This window comes from Rhinolophus ferrumequinum, chromosome 7 (genome assembly GCF_004115265.2).
Source record: "Rhinolophus ferrumequinum isolate MPI-CBG mRhiFer1 chromosome 7, mRhiFer1_v1.p, whole genome shotgun sequence".
Classification (NCBI taxonomy): domain Eukaryota; kingdom Metazoa; phylum Chordata; class Mammalia; order Chiroptera; family Rhinolophidae; genus Rhinolophus; species Rhinolophus ferrumequinum.
Genome location: NC_046290.1, coordinates 46,538,190 through 46,555,547, shown reverse-complemented (window position 1 = coordinate 46,555,547; position 17,358 = coordinate 46,538,190).

The window sequence follows — 17,358 nt, the reverse complement described above, 5'->3', positions numbered from 1 at the left end:
GCTTCAGATGACTAGATCTAGGTTCTCAGTGATAGACTGAATACTGTCTCTCTCCTTTGGTTCTCTGGCTCTGCTTTCTGCTGGGTTGGTTTTATTCTCTGCTAGGCTTTCCCCAGGTTTTGGCAAAGAGAGCCTACAGCAGCTTCCAGCTCACAATCTGACAGATATAACCCCTGCAGAAAAAGATATCCTCCTCTCAGTTCCAGCGAAAGTCACAGGATTAACTCTGGTTGTCCTGGGTCAAGTGACATGTCCACTGCTAGCCAGGCCTGGGTCACCTACCACCACTGGAGTTATGGAATGGGATTGTGGCCCCAAAAAGAAAAAAAAAAGTGATGCTGTTACTAGAAGATGCACAACTTGAGGTGGGAAAAAAGCTAAGAAGACATGAGGACAAGAAGAGAATATGAATAAACTCATTCTTATTTTCAAATTTGGCTGGGATTCATCCTGGCAAACAGCAAAATGTTTTTATACCAAAATGCTTAGATGGCTTTAATTCAGAGTTTCTCAACTTTTAAAAAATTATTGTTCCCCTAAGGAGCCTTTTTAGACATTTTTTTGCCTAATCACCCCTCATGAAATTTTAATACCACAGATATACTGTATATCTGTATACTGTATGTACGTCTGTGCTTTATACATAAGGAGAATAAGTATAAAACTTACTCTTTATATTCAGTAAAGTGTTAAGAACAACAAAATACAATTACAAGTTAAAATTTTAATTAAATTGAAAGTCAAAGTATTAACATTTATCTTTGTAACTGTATTGGCTGAGTAACTTTTAATATAATTTATTTACTTATGAATTGTAATGTTTCCAAAACATTGTTTTAAGTAAAAGTAAAACAACTGAAAAAAAAATTAATTTTCTTAAACATCAACTTTTAACTTTTGCTTGATATGGAAAAAATGGCTTTTCACTAGATGCCAGATGTTTATTCAAATATTGTTGACACTTTTTCTTTTCAGCATTTGACATAGCTAATGATGGGTTGAATAAGTTCTATAGAATTAACCAGTAAAAGATAAGCCATTTTTATTTAATTCTCAAAGCTCAAGTGACACACAAAGCACTGAGGACCAAACATAGACAACATCCTCAGGGCAGCCATTGGCAGCCAACAGCACGTGCAGGCCACCCGTCACAATAGTACTTTGAGATGGAGGAATTAACTGAGAGAGAGTCTCCTAATCACAGCCATCTAGTCCATGATCTTTCATACATGATGTATCTTCCATGTCAGTGACAATGCCCCTCATGCGATACCTAAGAGAGAGCAACACGAGAAATGACATACTAAGGAATAAGGTTCTGTTGGGTAGAGTTGAGCTTCAGAGGACTGGAAACCATTGTGATAGCAGCCCCGCAGCGCCCCAACTGTCAATTCCCGCCCTCCTGAGAGTACTAGCACTCCCCACTGAGGACTGATCTGCTAATAGTTCAAGAGCAATGTTTCCCCCTTACATTGAGCTGAACTCCGTCTTCCAGTAAAGTTCACTTATTGGTTCTAATTCTCTCACACCAAACAGACTGAATCTCCCTTTCATATGACAGGTCCTCAGACGTTTGGTAACCGAAATTATATTCCCCTCATACTGAATAGTTCCTCTCAGCATTTCGTTTCTGAGGCTAAACTTACTCAGTTTCCTTGAACTGGCATCACTCACATGACTCAGTTCCCCCATTGCATTAGGCATCCTTTAGGGACAGCACTACGTCTTGTTGATGAGGCCATGTGCCCTGTTTGGATCCACTCCAATCTGTTGTTCACATGAGCATCTGTATCTGAACTTAGTGTCTGAAGGGGAGTCGAGGAAGGATAGCTTACCAGCATCGTCTAAGACTGAACCAGGGCTGCCTGAATGACTTGCTAATGCTGTTGGAGTGCTGAACTGAAATCCTGAATCCTTTCTTCACGCATCCTGCTGACATGCTGAATTCCTCCCACATCCACTTCTGGTTTACTGAGACCTAGTGTGATTTGGATTCGTGCCTGCTATACTTCGTTTTGTTAGACTCTTCCCGTTATTTGATCATGTTGAGACATTTGAAGATCTTGATTCTGTTATTCAATTCATTCATTCATTATTTATTTATACTTGCTTTTCCAAATAATTTTTAATAACAGAAACAAAAGAAAAAATCAGTATAAAAAAAGGAAGAAGCAAACTTTGCAGTTCCTCGAGTTAATATATGTGCGGAGACTGAGCACGTGAAGTTTACATCTAAGCTCCTCCCAGCGGCAGGATCACATTCCTTGTGGGGAGGGAACCGTTCTGAAAGGGCCATCTCAGGAGTTCCCACATACTGGCTTTTCAACCTAAAATACACTTGGCACCTGAGATCTAATCTTCTAATACATGTCAATGTACACTGTAAATTGTAAATGTTATTGGAGTAACAGAATCTTGTAAAAAGGCACAATATGGACTTTTTCAAGCCCATAATAATACAAAAAGTATTTTGTCATTTTGGCCACATTAACATATGTTAGCAATGAGACATCTAACACTGAGTCAATCAGCAGCGTAATTTTGGGGGGAAAAAACCTTGCTACCGATTCTATAATGAAGGCAAAGGAATGTTTCTGACTTGAATTATTTATACATTTGGCTCAATCCTTTACTCAGAGAGAATAGATCTGGCTTATGAGAGTTAATTCATACCAGTTGGAGGCTGAAACTGTTGCAAAGCTGCTTTGGAACGTCCTAAATTGTGCTTAAGAGACCTATTTTTGACAGATGTGTTCACGTAGTCCAGTCAGTTGGCATATGGAATTTTTATATACAAGCTAGTGCAACAATTTCAACATGTAGCATTTATTAGTGCTTCTACTGGCATAGAGAGACAGATGGCATACACATTAGTTGCAGAAGGGAGCTTTGCAGTTGGCTTTACAAGACTGACTTTGCTCAGTTACCCAGGTGACTTAACTTCGCCTCCCCGACCTCCTACCCCACACATACTATGTGTTTGAGAAGCCAAACCCTGCCACCTCAAACCCCAGGGTCTGCTATAGGAATTTCCTCCCAATTGCTTGATTTAAGATTTCCCTTCTTTCCAGCTCTGTCTTTGGCCCAGATCCCCGCCTCCTCTGTCTTTTCACCCACTCTAGCTGGTCCAGAGTGAGGTCTGGAGGCTGAGCTAGGGAAGAACAACCTCCCCACCCACCCCCGGCTGTCCTCAGCCCCCACCCACTCCTAATGTTAGTCTTGGCAGCTGCCAGTCCATTTCCCCATGTGGACTCCAAAGTCCCCCTCTCTTGAAGTCTCAGCTCCAGCAATGAAATGCCCAGGTAAACAAGAGCTGCAGATGAATCTTCTGTTCCAGATATTCCCAAAGCAAAATGGGGGGGTGGGGTGGGGAAAATGTCTTCCCTTCTTCTCTGTAGTATTTCATTCACATGAAATAGCACAAGAGGGATTTCGGGGGGGAAGCCCTTTTGTCTTTTCAGTCCCTACCATTTTCTGCATTGCTAGTAATAGTACAATCCCTTAAAATAATATTAATAATAATAATAGTAAATAAAAACAAAAAACCCTTAAGGACATATGTGTGTTTTTAAAAGGTATATCTAAGGAGGTGAAAAGCTCAGTCTGAATTCTGTTCTTCAGTTGCCCGGAGGAAGAGAGAAGTTGTGTTCAGAAGTTGCTATTACTGGCAGGAAAAGGAAGTAGGTGGGTTGGAGTGACTGGGGATCCAGCCGGGAAGTCTTTGGAATACATTAGCAGCAAACGCTGACAGCCACCACTCCTAGAGCCCTTGTCCCAGAGAGGCCAGTTTCCCCTCTGCTTCAGTTTTTCGGCCTCCATCGAGATCCTTGTCCCATTCTTGTCCTAGCCTCTTTCCTCCTCTCCCCAATTCCCTGTTTTAGATGTAGAAGTAGAAAGAAAGGCGAATCCCCATTTCATTACAGAGGCAGGCGGTGAAGGGTAGAAGAGAGAGATACTGGAGTTTTAGACACATCCTCTTGTAGGCTGAATGGTATTATTAGAACCGCCTTAAACAGATGATTGGGCGTACTCGGTAGGCCACAGCGTGTGATAGAAAGAGAACTGGCCCAGGAATCTGAGACTTCCCTTCTAGGTTTGGCTCTGTCACCTAGCACTTTAGACAAATCACTTAACTTACGTGTTAGCATTTCTAAACATCCATTTACACAAAATCACGTACTTTATGTGTTAGCTTTGTAAAACATCTATTTACACATCTCTCAAATAGAAATTATATTTGCTCACCTCACAGACTGTGGGGGATTTTAGATTATATACAACAAGTAAAGAATGCTTTGAAAGACATTAAGGGCCATGCAATAGGGGAGGGCTGCACTATTGCCAGCATGGGAGACATAATCTGAGAGGAAGCTTTAGCATGGGGCATATGGGGGGAAGAAACTGGAATTGCAGGCTGCACTGGACAATGCTAAGATGGAATGTAAACTTTTGTTTTAAGTCCCTAAAAACTTACCTTTGGAACCTTAACATTCCAATGTTGCATAGTAATCATGGTCATTTATGTGAGTCCACTTACTAGGCCCAGAGGTGAAGCACTGGTGACCTCTTGCTATTTCCATTTCCACCCCCTTCACCTAGGAGACATACCAAACCATCCTTAGTACTATACCCTTTTCAGTCATCCCCACAGCAGATATCGTGACGTAATCCACCTGTTTGTAGATATTCTTTTCCTACGTGTGATTCTAAGCCTCTTGAGGGCAGGGATTGGGTCAGATTCATTTTATATCTCCTGTGCCTAGCACAGGGCCAGGTTAAGAGTAGGCACAGATAATGATTATTGAATACTGGAAAGAGGAATCAAAGAGAGGTGGACCCAGGTATTTCTGGAACAGTAAGTGGAAAAGCCAAGCTTTGACAAAAATAATTCCAAAGTTAATTTGGAAAAATAAATGTTCAATAGTAGTCAAGAAATATTTGAAAAGTGTTACTAAAGAAGGAACGAACTAGCTCTGCCAGATATTAAAACATATCACAAAACTGCAGAAATTAAACCAGTGTGATACTGGCACAAGATTAGATAGATCGATGGAAAGACTAGAGAGTCTAGAAAGAAACTGGAGATCATGCAAACATTGAGTATACGATATTGAATACTTTATCACATGATAAAGGTGGTACTCTAAATTGCTGAGGAAAGTATGTATCACTCAATAAATAGTGTTTGAATGACTGGCTATCCATGTGAGGGGAAAGTTAACTCTAGAGTCCTTTTCCATATCTTATAACAAAATACATGTCAAATGGATTAAATGTAAAAAGTGAGACATAAAAAATACATAATAAGATTGGGAAATATTTTTAACAGTGTAGTGTGGGAAAGGTCTTTCTAAGAATGACCCTGAAGGAAGAAACCATAGATTTGACCACGTAAAACTGCTCTGCTGCAAAAACAACCAAAGTCAAAGGATAAATTGCGATAAAGTATTTGCTCATTTATGACAGAAGGTTAATACTATCATTAAAAATAGAGTTCTAATATATCAATATTACTCCCAAAGACAGGGTGAGTAAAGAACGCGAAAGGGCAATGCACACAAGAAAAAGAAAACAAAACCTCCAATATATATGTGTTCCACAGCAATTAAGGACTTGCCAAAAAAAATAATGAAATTTTCATTTTTACTGTTTTAATGGCAAAGGTTTTAAAAGAATAGAGTGTTCAGTACAGGTGGATTGTTCACACACAGGTGGAAATTGGAATGGAGTGTGGGAGAAAGGGGAGCTCAGTCAAGGGGGAGAGCACAGTGTCCGAAAGAGGCTGGCTGTGGTATTAGTCGTGGCCAGCTCGGCTGGAGATCTGACAAAAGTTCTTGATGGGGTAGGAAGCTGGAGAGCTGGACAGCAAAGGAGAACAGACCCAAGAAGGTACTAGGAATCAGGGTGATTTCTGATGCCATTACAGCTAAGTTGCCTTTCATAAATTCTTCCTTGCTCACGCTTTGATTGGTATAGAGCATCCCAAGAACCACCTCTCAAAACCCAGCACATGTTTATGCTGCTTTCTTTTTAAATTTGTATTCATTTTCAACGTTTATATCAGGAAGTGTAACGCAATGCGTTAGTGGTAGAAATAAGCCAGGGCTGGCATTTATGTGTGGTGTGGACGGCAGAGATACCCCCAGATGGGCCGGACGGGTAACAGTGAGAGAGTAAATCTCAGTGTATTGGCTGTGGGGTTTCAGGGACATCAATCAATCCCCCTGAACTTGTTTCCTTGATGTTTGTATTCCCATAAGTAGAAATAATACTACCACCTTGACAACGTTCTTGTGGGGATTAAGTAAAACCGTGTATGTAAAATCCTGAGAATCAGTATATGCTCCATAACAGTAGGTTCCCTTCCTGCTGAGAACACAAGAAAAGGAATTACTCATTCTACAGGTGTCACTACACATTTTGTGTGTGGTCTGATTCCGTTCAGATAGGGCCTGGGGCCTCACACTGCCTGAGGGTCTTGCTAACCCTTGATAAAGGCTTCTCAGCAAAAAATTGAGCTGCATTCTCTTTTGCTGGTCTCCAAGCTGAGAGGAAGGCTCTGGCTTCTGATAAAATACTGACGGGTTCAATCCATTGGGGCCTCCCTCCAACTCGGGCTGTGCAGGCTCATGTGTTGTAGCTTGCATTAAAAATTGGAGAGTATGTGACCCCATTTGGTGAGGAAATGGAAAACAGAAGATAGGCAAACAGGAGCCCCAAAGCACCTCCCAAGACACTTTAATCGCATTGGGGTGGCAGTGCCATCTCGGAATGTCCACTAAGTGCTCATGGCTCTCAGAATTTGGGGATTCCCTGTGGCCATGAGGTTAAGGACACAAAAACCACGTGTTAAGACTAACCACAAATGTCAAGGTGGAAGCCCATCCCCACATGGGGTGGTGGAAGTTTCACTGTCCCCCTGTCACACTGACACACATGGCATAAAGTCAGGCAGCTGCTGGCATTGCTGCCGCTGTGGCTGCCATACTCTTCCTTTTGAGAGGTAGTGTGGGGAGGGTGTGTTAAAAAAAAAAAAAAGAGATGAGTCCACATCAGCAATGGAACATCAAAGATCTTAATTTCCCCACTGCTGTCCTCCCGGTCAGTGGTTCTCGAACTTTACCATGCGCCAAATCACCTGGAGCACTTGTTGAAACACAGATTCCAGAGCCCCACCCTGAGACTTTTCAGAGCAGGACCTGAGAATGAATTTCCAACAAGCTCCCAGGTGATGCTGACGCTCCACATCCAGGGCCGGTTCTGAGAAGAGCTGCTCCGTGATTGTCAGAGGCCTGGCCCTGATGCTCCGGGATCTGCCCGGAAGACAGATTTGTTCCCCTGCCCCCACCCCCACCCAGATTATTCAGATCAGTCCCCTCTAGTTTTCAAAAAGTAAAAGTAATTACCCCAATCTCTTTTCTTCAAAATAAGAAGGGATTTATCAGCTAGCACAGAAATAACGTTATAATAGGGGTACACTAAATTCAGATTAACAAATTCCCAACACTGGCTAAACCTTAGAAAAATCTGGGAAACAGGAAGGAAGGATGGAAAGAAGGAAATAAGGGAGGGGAGGAGAGAGGAAGGCAGCCCAGGATTCACACCCAGATATTTTGATTTCATTGGTTTGGGGTGGAGCTCCTGGCAGGAAAAGCTTTAAAAACTCCCCATGTGATTCTCATTTTCAGCCAAGGCTGAGAACTGCTGGTCTAGATGACGGGTTCTCAAGTTTGCCTGCACATTGGAAGCTCTTGGGAAGTTTCTAATTATACTGATATCTTTGTGCCACTTTCAAAGATTCTGATTTACAATGGAATGCAGCCTGGGCAGCCAAAGTTTTCAAATCTCCCCAGTTGATTCTAGTATGTCTAATATGAAGACAAGTATGGAAACCACTGGTGTAGATTTAACAAATCAGTGGTAGCGTGGACCGCTCCAGACACTCTCTACCCCAGTGGTTCACAGTGGTCCAGCATCAGCATCCCCTAGGAACATTTTAGAACTCCGATTTTCAGGCTGCACCTCGGGCCCACTGAATCAGCAGCTCCGGGGGTGGGATACAGCAGTCTGTGTTGGAACGAGTCCTCCAGGTGACTGGGGTGCACCCTAAAGTCTGAGAACCACCACTGTGTCATCATTGCTGTCGTGTGAGGGGTCCTGCCTACCATCCCCCAGGGACCAGCCAGAGCAAGAAGCAAAGACTTCCGTCCTCTGGATGTTGGACAATACCAAGTCTCCAGTTTCCAGCCACAGCTTTCGGGGTGACTGAGTTTTTATATTATCTGCGAAGCTTTTGTTGGCTGGAAACTGGTGGCATTCAACTAGGAGAGTCAGTTATGGGGTGCAGCTGCAATCTTGGTCATAGTTACAAGCGAAGAAGAGGTAACAGGAGCGCAGGCAGGCTATAGAAAGCAAATGTCGGCCCCTGTTGTCGGGGATGTGAAATGAAAGTATGAAAATGAGAGGGAAAAGGAGGGAAGGCAAGTGTCCATGCCAGGACAGACCAGGGAGAGCAGTTGGCTTGGGAGTTTTTCCTTGGATGCAAATATCCTTCAAGTTTGTTGTATCCGCGGGTGAAATCTATTTTACTGTTTATAGAAACCTGCTTTCTTGCTGAAGGAAAGAGCAAGCGTATGCTGTGCTAAAGGCTGAAAGAAAATCGCCCTGCTCACATCAGGGCCAGGCCAAGCAACAAAACACACTGTGGCCTACCCGAATATGGTAATACTACTGAGAAACAAAGGACTCCACTGCCTACCCCCATAAAAGCAGTTTATTCTAATTCACTTCTGCCTGGGGTTAGATGCTGAGAATACTAAGGCGAAGATGGCATGGAACCTACCTTCAAGTCGATCACACTCCAGCAGGGGAGAGAAGTGAGCAAGTCTATTTCTATACCACGTGCCAATTGCTGTGTGAACCAGGTGCAGGTGGAATGAGAAGAGAGAAGGATTAACTCTGGATGGGGGTGGAAATGTGGTCACCAGGGAAGCAGACATGAGAGTTGGATTTTGGACAAAAAGGAAGTTGTTTGGCAGTCAATGTGGGTGGAGGGTTTTTAGCCTGAGCAAGGGCCCAGTGGGGTGAAGCATCCTATCCAGTATTGTGAGCTATCAGTCGTTCAGGGTTGTTTAATGGGGAATCGTGAGGTTGGGCAGGGGTGAGGGTCTTTTTAGGCTAAGCTTAAGGAATTTGAATTTGATCACACAGCCCTGTACCAGTTGGCAAACCTAGTGGATCACCCGAATTTCCTGGGGAACTTCCAAAACTAAGTCCTGGGCCCCACCTCCAGACATTTTAATTCAGTAGGTCTCGGTGGGCCCTGTGCTGTGTGTTCCCCAAGTGAGCAGGAAAGGCAAGGCCGACCAGGAGAAAAAGGGCTAGGAAAAGCCAAGCGGCAAGTACTAAAAAGGCAATTTGGAGGTTAGCCCAGAAGATTGTGTGTAACTAGATCTCTACTCCACTTTTTTCTACCCCACTGTTTAAAGGAATGTTTAGATTTTTGAGACTCACTTTTTTTGCAATCTTTATTCAATAGTTGGTGTGTCAGAAAATTTCCTGATGTGCTTTGGGGCAGTAAGACTGTTACCAATACCAGTCTGGGTTTGACAGGAGCCCCACCTCTGTGAAAAGTTTATTTTGCACCGTAAGTGTCCTCTCAAGTGGTAACAATAATGGCAAACAAATGAGGCATGATACAATTTATTGTTATAGTAGGTACTTATTAATGTTTGTTTTTCCTAAGATTTGATAATAATACATGTTTAAATGTGCTTTGCAAGTAAAATAAAACTAACAAGCCTGAATTCCTCTGAGTGAAGACAAGATCAGTCAAGGCTGAACTACAGGCACTAATAGTGAGTGTCTACTACAAATAAGCAAATCAGCAAAGAAGCTTAAAGTAGAGCAAATCCCAGAGCCAGAAATAATAATTTGCTGAAAGTTCTGGGAGGAAGTCTAGTTTTTGAAGTACAGCCTTTCATTGCCTGAGGAAAGAGTCATCCATAAAGTTTCCAGGTGTTTTGTTTGGAACCAAACAGTTAGTATTTGAACTCTCTGACCACTATAAAAATTTGAAACATATAAAAGTGGCAGATTATATGTTCCAAAGATGACGGTAACAGTATTTCCCACCTGCACTTTTTACATGGTGACTTCGACACATTTCCCCTTGCGAGTTAGGGTCTGTGTTCCTTTTATGGCCTAAGGTGTATTTCCCTCAAAATTCGCATGTTGAGGTCCTCACCCCTGTACCTCAGAATGTGCCCTTACTTGGAGATAGGGTCTTTACAGAGGTTGTCAAGTTAAAATTAAGTAATTAGGGTAGGCCCTAATCCAACAAGACTGATGTCCTTATAAAGAGGGGAAATTTGGGCACTGGGCACACGAAAAGGGATGACGATGTAGAGAGACATAGGTAGAAGCCATCTCCAGGCCAAGGAGAAAAGACTTGGGCAGATCCTTCTTTCACAGCTCTCAGAAGGAACCAACCTTGCCAACACCTTAATTTTGGATTTCTAGCTTCCAGAACAGTGAGATAATACATTTCTGTTGTTTAAGCCACCCAGTATGTGATATTTTGTCATGGCAGCCCTAATAAAATAATACAGTTCCTTCCCGTGAATCTATGTGGCTTGTGACTGCTATGGAAATGACATTTGTGACTTCCTAGGCTAGGACATAAAAAGCATTATAGCTCCTCTTGGGAGATTGGTCAGCCATGCTGTGAAGAAGCCCAAGCCACCTGAAAAAGTCACATGTTGGTGTTCTAGTCTATAATCGCAGCTGATAGCTACCATTAATGGCTAGAGATGAGAATAAAAACACCTCCAGATAATTCCTGTTTCCAACCTTGGCTCACCCCAGCCTTCCAACCCTTCGAGATATTGTGGTACAGAGACGTATCAACTCCTCTCTGCCTTTTGTGAATTCCTGACTCACAAGAGTCTTGAGCATAGTGACATGGTTGTCTCAAGCCCTAAATTTGGGGATAATTTGTTACATAGCATATGGCAACACATATTTAAAATTATCTTTGTTCACAAAATTTTATCTGACATGGCTGGTATTTTTGTTGGAACCATCAGGGACCTTAGCTCCCAGAGGATGGTGCCTACTTTTCTAGGCCCTTCATGACATAAGGGCCAGATGTGAATCAGAAACAGTAGGTGACCCTGCCATGAGTCAATATAATAGGCCACTAATGGATACGTTTTAGACAAACTACACAGGACAGGGAGCAGAGATTCAGGAGTGAAAGTAGGATTTTTCAGAACGACTTCCCAAATGGTTGAGAGTTCATTAGCAAGGTTAGTGCAGTGTGCCTGGAGCAGGGGAGAAATCGTGGAGTCCACAAGGCAGTACTTGCCTCATTTGGAGACAGGTACCAAGGCAAAAAGCAAAAGTGCTAACCTGTTGGGGCGAGAAGCATTGGCTGTTCCAGAAGAAGCAATTGGGAAGCAGATTCTGAAATCTGGTGGCAAGATCTGAAATCAACTAAACTAGGCAGCCGTGCCAACCTGACTCCCTCATAGATTAAGTGTCTGAAGCCTCACAAGCAGGGTCAGGGAAAAAGACATGGACCCATCTGCGCTGAGGAGCTGTGTTCATCAGACTCTAGTTATCAAACGTGCGGGAAATGTTGTCTGTAAGCCTGAGATGACATGGAAGCAATGGGAACAAACCAGCCTTTTAAAAAGTTAGGTGGTGAAAGGAAGGGGAGAAGGAAACTAGTTGGCGTTGGCACAGAAGAGAGAAACATTTTTACTTGTTCTTTATTTTTAGCTACAAGGGGTTGGAACATGTTTGTAAGCTGAGATGAGAGTTAAGAGATGATTATTAATGAGCAAAGTCTCAGAGAAGTGAGAAAAGAAGAGCAAAACTGTAATGTAAATATATTCTTTTAAAATAGTAGCATTTAAACATTTTTTATTGTGACCCACACTGAGATTTATTTTACATAGTAACTCAGTGTACACATATACATTAAAAATATATAAATAGCTGAAGTAAAAGTTTCCCAAACTATTATTCCAGTATTATTACGTGCCATGCAGTCATATTTTCTATTCTACTCTATTCTGTTCCATTCCATTCTCTTCTATCCCACCCCACCCCATCCTGTCTCATCTCATCCCATCCTCCCCCATCCTAGTCTATTCTCTCTCAGTGCTGATTGCAACCCACTAAATTGACTTCATGAGCCAGAATTTTGTCCTCTCAAAGCTCCCTTTGGAAGACTTCCTCAAAACAATCTCCAACCTCAATCCATTCTTCAGCAGTATCCATTCTGCTGTTTATTCCATCTGTTCTTTATTTCATCTATTACCTTCTTCATACTTAATGTTCCCACTAGGGTTTTTATTTTATTTTACTTGCTTAATGTTGCTGATAAGTTCCCTTTCTTAATATATTTATCATGCTTTTTAAATTCTTGGTGTGTGTTCCAATAATTATGCTTCCGATGATGTAAACTGTTCAGTGTGTAGTCTTTCTTTTACACTAATTGGGCTCCTCAGGTGTCTCAACCAAACAATTTGGAAATTGCTCATTGTGAAAAATTTGGAAAACATAGAAAAGTACAATGTAAATAACAAAATAAAAACCATCCACAATTTCACTTCTGAGAAATAATCAATGGATCGTTTAGTGTATTTCCTTCCAGTCATACTATTTACATGTATAGTATATTAAATAATTTGTATAATAGCATATATAATTTTCTATCTATTTTCATTTACCACTAATCTTAAGATTTTTGCAAGCTATTAAAACTGGTTAGTAATTTTTAATGATTGCAAAATATTCCATTGTAAGTATATATAGTAATATAGTGAACTCTTGGGCGTTTAGAATGTTTCTAATTTTGCTCCTTTAAAAAAATCACTGCAACAAACATTTTTATACTTAAATTTTTATTCCTATCCTGGTTATTTCCTTAGGATAGAATCTTTGAAGGAAAGAATCAAAGAGAAGGGCACTTAAGATCCAAGCTTTGTATCCCCAGATTGTTTGCTAGAAGGTTTGTACCACTTTACAACTTCCACAGGCAGCATATGATCCAGTTCCTACCATAAGGCCCATCATCCTCCGGTAATTTGCTAATTTGATAGAGGAAAATGGCATTTTAAGACATTCTAATTTGGATGTCTTTTATTACTAGTGATCATTCATTATTTGTAATTACTCTTTTGTAAATTTGGGGTTCAATCCCTTTCCGAGTTTTTTCTACTCTGGAAGGCTAGCCAACAAAGCTTTCCAGCAAAGGCGATTGACTCACAGGAGCCTCTAGTGGAAGATCCGGAGAATGCACAGCGGCCTATACTATTTATACTCCCTGCAAGGAACCTATGCTATTCATACTCACTGCAAGGAACCTCCACCCCCCCCCCTCACCCCCCAGCTTGGTGTCAGATCATAATGTCAGGTGAAGCGTTGCCCCCTGGGTGGACAAGGTTCCAGTGTATTTGCATATGTGGAGCAGACAGTTCAGTCTTAATTTAAGCCTAGACATCAGGCAATAGAGAGAGAGAGAGAGAGAGAGAGAAGGTTGGTTACTGCATACGTTTTAAATATACAAGAAATTACAATTCATGACAAAGCTTTCTCATGGTCTTATAAGCTTCCTTTTAATTTTCTGTGTAGTCAGCTGCACCCCTAGAATCACTTTAGGGAGCTCAATCTTTCCCAAGCAGAGAGATTTCTCTTCACAGACATCCCCTGGGTGAAACTACAAAGAAAAAAATAAGTAAATGCACCCGTCTAGGCATGATAGTATTATTTTTTCAATTTTTATGTTAGATTTAAAACTACTATATTTCCAGGAAATTAACTTATTAAACATTGTAAACAAACTCTGGAAGTTTACAGAGCCACAAACCTGGACTCTTGAGGATCTTGTATTGAAGGTAGTCCCCAAAAGGAGGAGTCTTCTCTGGAATGGAGACGTGTGTATTTTCCAATTAAATTCATGATATGAAAAAAAGCTTTTGAACTTTGGATTCTGGAGTGCAACATTTAAACATGTGCCACTGCAAACCACTGAGATCCAGCGCTAAATAAGTCTCTGTGTTGGTGTGTGCTGGGGCAGGAGGGCTAGTCCAGGTTAACTGTGGTAATGAAAATTCCTGAGTCAGTGTAAATAATTTTGCTGTTATAAAATACAGATTTAGACCTTTGCTGACATTCTGAATTCTTGAGGATTTCTGAATCCTGCCATGAAACATTTATTTAAGGAACTGCAACAAACATTTTTGTACATAAATTTTTATTCCTATTCTGGTTATTTTTTTGTACATATAGTTTTTGTACATATATTTTTATTCCTACCCTGGTTATGCAAGCATAGACTGCCTAGTGAGACCCAGGAGACCAATAAAATAGCTTCTTCACGAAGGAATCTCACCTCTCAACTAAACTGCCTGAAGACCCACCATTTGAAACTGGTTGAGGGCATTCTATCAACAGAATTCCTAGGTTAATGTACCTACTCTTTGGAGGAGCACAATCCACAGCCAGCCAGTCATATCTTGCCTTGAATTTATTTTCAGACTACCTAACTGCCCTGAAGAACAGGTTTCAGAGGCGGAAAGAGCCTGGCCCATGGTGTTGGTGTCCTGCACTGGGAGAGGCTTCTGGAACTGGGACAGGATGATGGAAGCCTCTGCTCTGCCATTACCGCCTCCATGACAGCTAGCAGCAACTGAAAATCTGTTTCCTCAGCCATCATATGGAGGGAACCACTTCTCCAGTTGTTGTGACCTTGAAATTAGCTTAGTGGCATGTGTGAACCAACATTCATGGGCAGTAATAGTACATCACAGGAAAATGCCCAGTGGAGGGCCCTCGACAGCCACAGAAAACCTTCAAGGTTTAGGACAGGTAATAAGGAATAAGAAGAATGTAAAAAGCATGTGTGTGGAGGGATGATCACAATTTTGTCTGGAACTAATTTTGACAGACTCCTAACTCCTACTTTTTTTTACTGAAGATAAAGTGCAGAGTCTAAGTCTGAAAAGTTAAAATTGTGAGCAAGTTGAGGTCACAAATTCAGAAGGGCATGGCAGAAACCATTACTGTGACTTCCCTAATGCGTGTGCTCTGTTAGGACAATGGGGTTTCTTTGATTATTTCTGAGGTGAAAAAGAATAGGAAAATGAACAAACAAAACTTTATTGAGTGCCTACTGCATGCAGCGTTGCAAAGAGCTAGGTGAGTAGAGGTTCAAAAACGAACAGAAAAGGAGGAAATAACCCAAATGTCCATCAGTGGATGAATAAACAAAATGGGGTATATGCATACAATGGAATATTATTCAGCCTGTAAAAGGAATGAAATTCTGACACATGCTACAACATGACGAAGCTGGAAGACATTATACTAAGTGAAACAAACCAGACACAAAGAATAAATATTGTATGATTCTACTTATATAAGGTAGCTAGAGTACTCAAATTCATAGAGGGAAAGTAGAATCCTGGTTGCCAAGGAGCTGGGGGTGGGGGCCGAAGGGGTGGGAGGAACGGAGTTATTCTTTAATGCTACAGAGTTTCAGTTTGGTATGATGGAAAAGTTCTGGAAATGGAGAGTACTGATGGTTGCTTCAATGTGAAGGTACTCCACGCTTCTGAACTGTACACTTAAATTAGTACATTTTATGCGATGTGTATTTTAACACTTCAAAACCAAAAAGCAATGAATAGAGCCCGTTTTGTCCTCCAGAAGATTGAGTTTAAAAAGAGGAGGGACGAGGCGTAGAGCCACAAGCAAGGGCAGGGCAGAATGAACGAACGGGACCAAGGACAGGCAGGGACCCGGAGGCCTCGCTCACTTTCGTCTGGGGGACTCAGAAAGCACTTCTCATCGGGCATAATTATCCACTCACCTGGCTCTCCTAGGATACTGTGCGCACCCTCACACCGCTGACTCCGCGTTTTATTCTTTCTCTCTCCAGAACCGAGTGCCAGGCACAAGTATTCAACGTCTGAATACAGGCTTGTGGAACGAGTCTTCCAGGAGGGACGCTGCCCAAAGTATCCACCAAGTTTAGAGACACGTTCATGTTCACGTTCGTGGGTCAATTCCTGGGCTGCGCTAGGGGCCTGAGAGTTGTCCTGGTTTCCGCCGCGGGAGTTTACGCCCCCAGGTCTCTGCTACTTTCGCCCCTCGTCGGAGACCCCTGGACGGTACGGAGCTCTCGGTCGAAGGCCGGAGGGCAAAGGTCTGAGGCAGCGCCTCCCAATGGTCCCACAGTCTCCTTGCGGAGACTTGGTACCCCCGGGGCAGGGTGGGGGTTGCTCCTGGAGCGCCCAAACCGTCCGCAAGCTGTAGTCCAAGAAACTCCTCCGCGCCCGCCCAGTCGCTCCTGAGAAGGGGAGGTGGGGCCTCAAAAAGGAAAAGGCCCAGCCGCCCTAAACGCAGTGGGAGTGAAGCCTGGGCGTCGGCGGGCCACACTCAAAGCACCGGCGGCTTGGCTAGCTCTGGATCCCGGCCAGCGCCGGGGCCAACACGGCGCCGCTCCGCCGCCAGGGGGCAGCCCTCCCCCACGCGGTCTCAACCCAGCGCCGCAGGAGCCTCGCGGATTTCCACGTCCACGCGAGCCCGGCGCGCGGTAGGGGGGTCGTCCCCGGCCCGCCTCACCGAAAGGTGTCTCGTCTTTGTACCGGCTCGAGGGGGTGGGGATGGCGATTTCCTAGCCGCGGCCGAGAGCTGGGTGCGCGTTTGAGAGGGAGGATGGTGGGTGGGGAACGAGGGGGCGAAAGGGGACGCGAGGGAAATGAAATGCTTGGGTTTTCACACTCGGGGACTTTCGTGAGCGAAGAGCTAAAAATGACATACAAATGCGTAGCTTTACTAAAGCAAACAAAGCAAATGGACTGCCCAAATGTGGGGCTTTAGTAAAGCTCACTCAAATCTCTGTTAACACTCTGTCCTTGCAGCGCTCCTCCAGGGTTGATCTTTCGCTCTGACCTTCGGTAAATCCTAACACTTACTCCTGAATGGCCAGAAGATAATTTGCCACGTTTTGTTAAACGTTTCCAGGGAAGAGCCCTTTAACCCTTTGAGGAGGAAACTTCGGACAGTTCCATTCGGAAATCCAAGTCCATCTTCCCACTCTTCTTGGACAGACAAGTTCAGGGAAGTGGTAAGAACGGAATGACGGCTGTAATTGATCATCTGAAGTAACTAATTGTAGGCGAACAAATTCTTCCTCTCCGTTTTATCTTTAAATACTTCGCCACACAGCAACCCTCAGTCCAGTGAAATCTTGGTGTTTATTTAGATATCGACTGAGTAGTACTTATAAAACAAACTTTCAAATGTAAAAGTGAACCCTTTGGTAAGGACTCCTGGCTACAT